The sequence below is a fragment of the Symsagittifera roscoffensis genome, chromosome 6 (genome assembly GCF_963678635.1).
Source record: "Symsagittifera roscoffensis chromosome 6, txSymRosc1.1, whole genome shotgun sequence".
NCBI lineage: Eukaryota > Metazoa > Xenacoelomorpha > Acoela > Convolutidae > Symsagittifera > Symsagittifera roscoffensis.
The window spans coordinates 29,881,798-29,887,797 of NC_087067.1; positions in this window are offsets into that span (position 1 = coordinate 29,881,798).

The window sequence follows — 6,000 nt, forward strand, 5'->3', positions numbered from 1 at the left end:
AAGAAACTCATCAAAAAGAGAAATATCATCTCTTTCCTTCTCAAAGAAAAAATTACAATTTTTTACCCATAAACATTTTCATAAAATGGGCCAACAAATTTTCTCGACCAGACCCGCCGCAGATTTATGCGAGCACTTGTTAGTGGCTTTATGTAGCCTTTTATATTTTTTTACCCAACGCAATTGATTGTTAGTGGCTTTATGCAGCTATTGAGATTCTTATAAATCACTTCTCAAAATTTTCGCCAAATTACCAATTCGGGAGCTCAGAAGCCACTGTACGCAGGCGTTTAAACGCTTGAATGCAAAAGCAGCACTGTAAAAATTAAACCGCATCCTCATTGTGATTGCTTACGTATAACTTTACATCATAAAAATAAAAAAAAACTGTTCTTTACCAAGACTGTGATTCAGACTGTGAAAGTGATTGAGATCAAAAACTTGAAACAGAAGATGAATTATTCCACTGAACTTATTTTATAACTTTTTGTTAGTGGTTTTCTAGTTTCTTTTTCTTCGTTCTGGTTTAATTCTAATTCAATATCTTTTGTTTCTTTTTCAAAAATTGAAACAAGACTTGCATGTTATGACGGAAATAATGACAAATACCATTTTTCTATCTAGTTAACTCCAAGAAAAGCGTAAAACTGTTTGCTTTCCAATTTATGTTACGATCAGGTTGAAACTGAGAAATTGAGAAGCTAATTTTGTTTTTCTGATTTTCATGGTGGTGGGTTTTTATGGAACAAAAAAAACACCTTTTTAGAAGGACACACAAAGTAACCTAATAAAACAGAAAACATAACTGTGAACTGACGTTTGACAAAAAGGTTTGAACCAGTTATGAACCGTAAGCTTTCAGTTGAATTACACGAAATCACAATCAGAACAAGAAAAGCTAGCATGGTTTCACTCTTGTTTTGAAAAACGAGAACAAAAAACCAAAACCCATTCCAATAATTCGCAACACAATTGCAACCTGGATTCGGTGATGATGAGTACTATCAAAACCAAGACAGAGAGTAACAATTGAAAAAAAAATCGTCTACGGCATCAACGAATGGAAATTTGAAGGAAAAGTTCTTAAAATTCAAAAGAAAACGAATGATTCAAATCATTTAACTTCAATTTTTAACTAATTGATTTCAACTTCAAAGATATTGGCTCAATGAAACATTCAACCTAAACCTACTTCACAATTTCTAAACATAATTTAATACCAATGTAATAGTAAGTATCGAGCAACTGTCTATCTAAAAAGAAGATGAGTTGAAGTATTACTTAAGGTAAGAAGAAAATCTATTTAATTTCAGTTATTTCAACCCAGTAAACACTAGTTTGACTTTGTTCACTCCTCCAAAACTGGATTCCTCTCAAAATATCTAATATTTTTTCACAGACTAATTTGTCGGATATCAAAAAAAGTGTGTCGCCATATAAACTGGCGGGTTAAAATGTCCTGCATTGAAAAACAAACATCAAAGCGTAAGCACTTGGTCCTTTTTGAGCTTATCAAAGACACAAAGAAATAGAACACCTGCAAATCAAAGACTGAAATAAAGAAGGCTTTGTAATATGTAAAAACCAACAAAAAACGAGACTACCGAAATCTTAACAAAGACAGGAGGATGAAATTGATATCCAATGAAATAAAACGCTTAAGAATAAAAGGAGACAGCGGTATTTTAAATCAGTCTTGCTTTAAAATTGGTTTGTCCAAAAACTTCAAATTTTTTCACCCACTCTCTTTTCTACTCGCTCAAGTGATTTATGTTATTCCGGAACAACTTTATTTCTTTTTATTTTTAAAAATTTCTTAAGATAAGATCTCAGAATTTTTCTCGGTTCTAGAAAAACAAAATTAGCAACACTGATCTAGAAGAACTGATGACCCAAAACTCTGAGAAAAAATAAGCGGAAAAAACAAACAGCAACCTAGACGCCGACTGCAGACAAATCAAGGTTTAGTAAATATGTAAAAACTAGGGGTTGACTCCATTCCTATTGGTACTAGAGACAGTTGTTCATTATTTGTCTTAATCAGTTTTATTTAACTATCAATTATATAATTTTATGCTCTTTTCTCAATATTGTTTGTACCAGAACTTTTGTCAAGAAATTTGACGATCTTAGGTGAGACTTGTAAACAATGCTAGAATATTAAGCAATCGAACAGCAAAGTACGCTCAGTAAAAATCCTGGGATCGAAAATTGTCTTTTTGCATTTTATATGGCGTGGGGCGGACGATTTACACAAAAAAAAATGAAGTTTAAATTAAACGAAAAACGTGTTTTTTTTAAGCATTTAGTTTTTCCATGTTATTACTGTTGCAAGGTTTTAAAAGAGAGTCGAAGCATTCAGTAGTAATATCCAAAGACTTAGAACAGTCCCTATCACCTTATGTGTTTTTGAGGATGTCTATACTATTGTCCTTTTTAGTCTGCGAGACAAAAATTCCAGTCAACCCTTACCTTAACCATTGACGCATTCGGCATCGCCAGGTAAGGAGCTCTCATTGCAACTGCCTTACTGCGTTTAAATCCTGTACAAATCGTAAATGCATCAGGTTGGATACATCAGGTTAAATCCACCAGGTTAAATACTCAGAACGAAGTTTTCTTCCCGGCTTTCGTAACGAAAATAACGCGATTTTTGTGCTGGAGTTTGTTTAGTTTTTTTCAGACAAATTTTGACTTTTCAATTAGCCATTTTGACGGAAATTTTTTATGTCATTCAAAACTATTTTGTCTTCAGCCTAAATTTGAAAAGATATCTTAACTGTGATTTTTGTTCTAAAACTATGGTGTTTAAAAGTTTTGGCGCTCTTAGGAGATTTAATCCGCCTTAGAAACTGTTACAATTCGGTTGAAGGAATCTTATTTGCCATATTTGACTTGTTATTAGGATCGAAAACTATCACTTTGCCTTTATATGGAGTGTGGGGCGATGACTTTCTAAAAAAAATCTCAATTTTTAAATATTTTTCTTCACATTTTTTTATTACATGGAGTTTTTTCATGTTGTAACTGCATCCTTGACCTTAATCTTGCGTTCAAAGTCGAAATTCTGTAAAATTTATGTGAAGACAAGTATGTTTAAATGGACTAACTGAAAATGTTTAATTCGAGCCCTCTAACTCATGGTTTCGTTCCACTATAGCTGACGCTTTAGGCTAAAAATTTAGGCTTTAGGCTTTAGGCTAACTTCAAAAATCTAAAGCCTAGTAATCATCACAAAATTTCAGTAAAAAAAATCAAAATTTAAGCCCCAGGACCTAATTTTCCGATAAAGTTTTTTGTAAACATGATGTAAGAAACCAGTTCATAGGTCTATATTACACTACACCAGCTATCAAAAACCAACGTTATTACACAAAAGTTTTTTTGTTTCAGATTTTAAAACTAGATTTAAAACAATGATTGGTTTTTCTCTAAACTTTTTTCATGATAGGCGTTAGAAAATGTTTACGAAAGCTTTTGAAAACCTTCAAATATCAATTAACTCAACTTCAGCGACCATAAACTCAGGTTGCAGATTTTGATTTCAGTTCAAAAAATGGGTCTTTAACCAGTAAAAACTATTTAGTATATAACTATTTTGCTCATCAAAAACAATGCGTCAGTAATTTTCAATAAATTAAAGTTTCCGGTTTCAGCCTACAAAAATTATTAAAAGATCAACAGAAAAATCAACAAATTTTTTTAATTTTTCTTTTTTTTTTTGCGTTTCATTTTCAGTAAAACTTTGATAAAAAATAAACAATCCTATGAAATTTTCATTACCCTATAACACACTTAACAAAAAATCAATTTCGTCAAAAAAAGGTCGCCATCAAAAATTAATGTCAATATGTTTGAAAAATGACTTTGGCACAAAAAATTTAAAATCAAAATTAGGAAGCGAAGTCTCCAGCATCATATGGTATACCAGTAACACTGAAAAATCTGAGAACGATCATATTATTCTTTCATCAAAACAACCAAACGACAAAAAAAACTTGAATCTTACGTTCGTTTTTGACGATACACTTGAGAAAAAAAAACAAAAAATATTTGACACTTTTTTTTCATTAAAATCTAAACTACCAAAATAATCAGTAATAAATTGACCAAAATTTATGATTCGTTATCTTTGAAAACTAATCATTCAATAAATTGTTTATGATTAGGTTAATCTTTATGTCTGCAAAGAGGTTTAAAATACTATGACCAAATTTTAACAATAAAAACAACAGCATTTTGTTTTAAACTAAAATATAAAAAATCCACAAAAATTATTTTACCAACAACCAAAGGATCAGGTCACCATTTTTTCCAAACATCCAAACAAAAATAATCACGAATTAACCGTTCTTTCTGCAGCAAAAGCCCAGAAAAAATTTCTAATCTAAAAGAGCTTAACCAACCTCATTGCACTATTGATATATCCAACAAAAAATTAATTTCTTTTAGCCCAAAATAGTTGAAAAAAAATTAAATTTCACTAAACACTCGACCAGCAGGCGCAGGTGTTGATCAAGATGCATATGATAAGAGACAAGGAGCTCTATTCGGTTCGAAACTTAGAGGTCTAGCTGCTCAATGGTATCAATGATTGGCAGCAGGTTTACCTTGGTAAGTAAAAAGAGACTAGTTTAAAAATAAAAACTCCGAAGATAAGGTTAAGTAAAGAAGACGAATAGAAGCAGTACACATCAAACAAACAACCTGAAAAATTTACCAAAAATTACATTACATGCATAGATATAGCATCGCAGTAGATTGTCAATGGTCTAATCTGATTTTGAATGGTGATCAAAGAACAGCAAAAAAATGCAATTCTTTGTGCAAGGCTAGAGGCCGCCAAGCTCAGAACACAGTCTCATCAATTTGAAATTGAGAATCTATCCATAACTTGGCAAACATTGTAATATTACAAAGCTTCCAAAGATCTTAGTTTTACAGTAATCAGTAAATTTACTTGAACAGTATCCGGTAGCTCGGATAAAAAATTGGAAATAGAGGGAATGAAGGATGAACTCAAAGGCTTAACAGGACTAATGAATGCTCCTGAAACAAGAGCAGCTTAAAATCAACATGAACAAAGAAACGCATAAAACAACCCAATATTTGCAAATGGTGTCCCATGTGGTGCGATACGACAAGCCATATCTATAAATTTGTAGTTCAACAGGAGCAAAATTATGCATCAACCCAAATATAAGAGAAAGCAAACAGAGATTAAAGTAAGTGTAGCATGTAGCTGTAGGTCAGGAGTAGATAATAAATTCAATGATATAAATCCCCATCAAGATTTCTGTCATATAACAAAGTACGATGAAGGTTCTCAGTCGCGAGACAGATCGAACAATAAAGAATAATTTAAAGAAAATACTGATTATCATTCACCTTATCGGATCCACAAATTAAGTGATGATGATATTCCAGGAACGTATAAGGATGATGAGTGTGGGTTTGTTATTTTAAACTCGATCAGTCTCCTTCTAAACCAAAAAAGTAAAAGTATATTAACTTATATCAACATATCGTCGGAGGCAGAAACCAAAAATAATGGTCTGGAAGCCGAATTTTTACTAAACACTAGAGCAACATCTTCGCTAATCATTTTGACAGTTTTGAACAATTGTGTAGAATACAGCCTCTACCTGTTGATAAATCAAAGTCAAACACCGTTGCTGTTAACGGAGAAAAACTTAAGCTTAAAGTTTATAAAACTTTTCACTCTACTTTCGGTATTAAACTGGTCATTTTAGTAAAAAGTAAAAAATGGTTTTCAGCCAAACTCAAATGCAATCTAGGTTTGAATTTCAATTCTCAAAACATTAAATTGATAAATTTTTCAAGTTCAACGTTAGAATTTAAAAACACCAAGAGACAAAAGAACTTATTCTTCGATATTTCGTTTTGGTTTAATTCTAATTCAATATCTTCCATTTCTTATTCAAAAAATGAAAAAAGACTTGCATGTTATGACAGAAATAATGTCAAATACCATGTTTT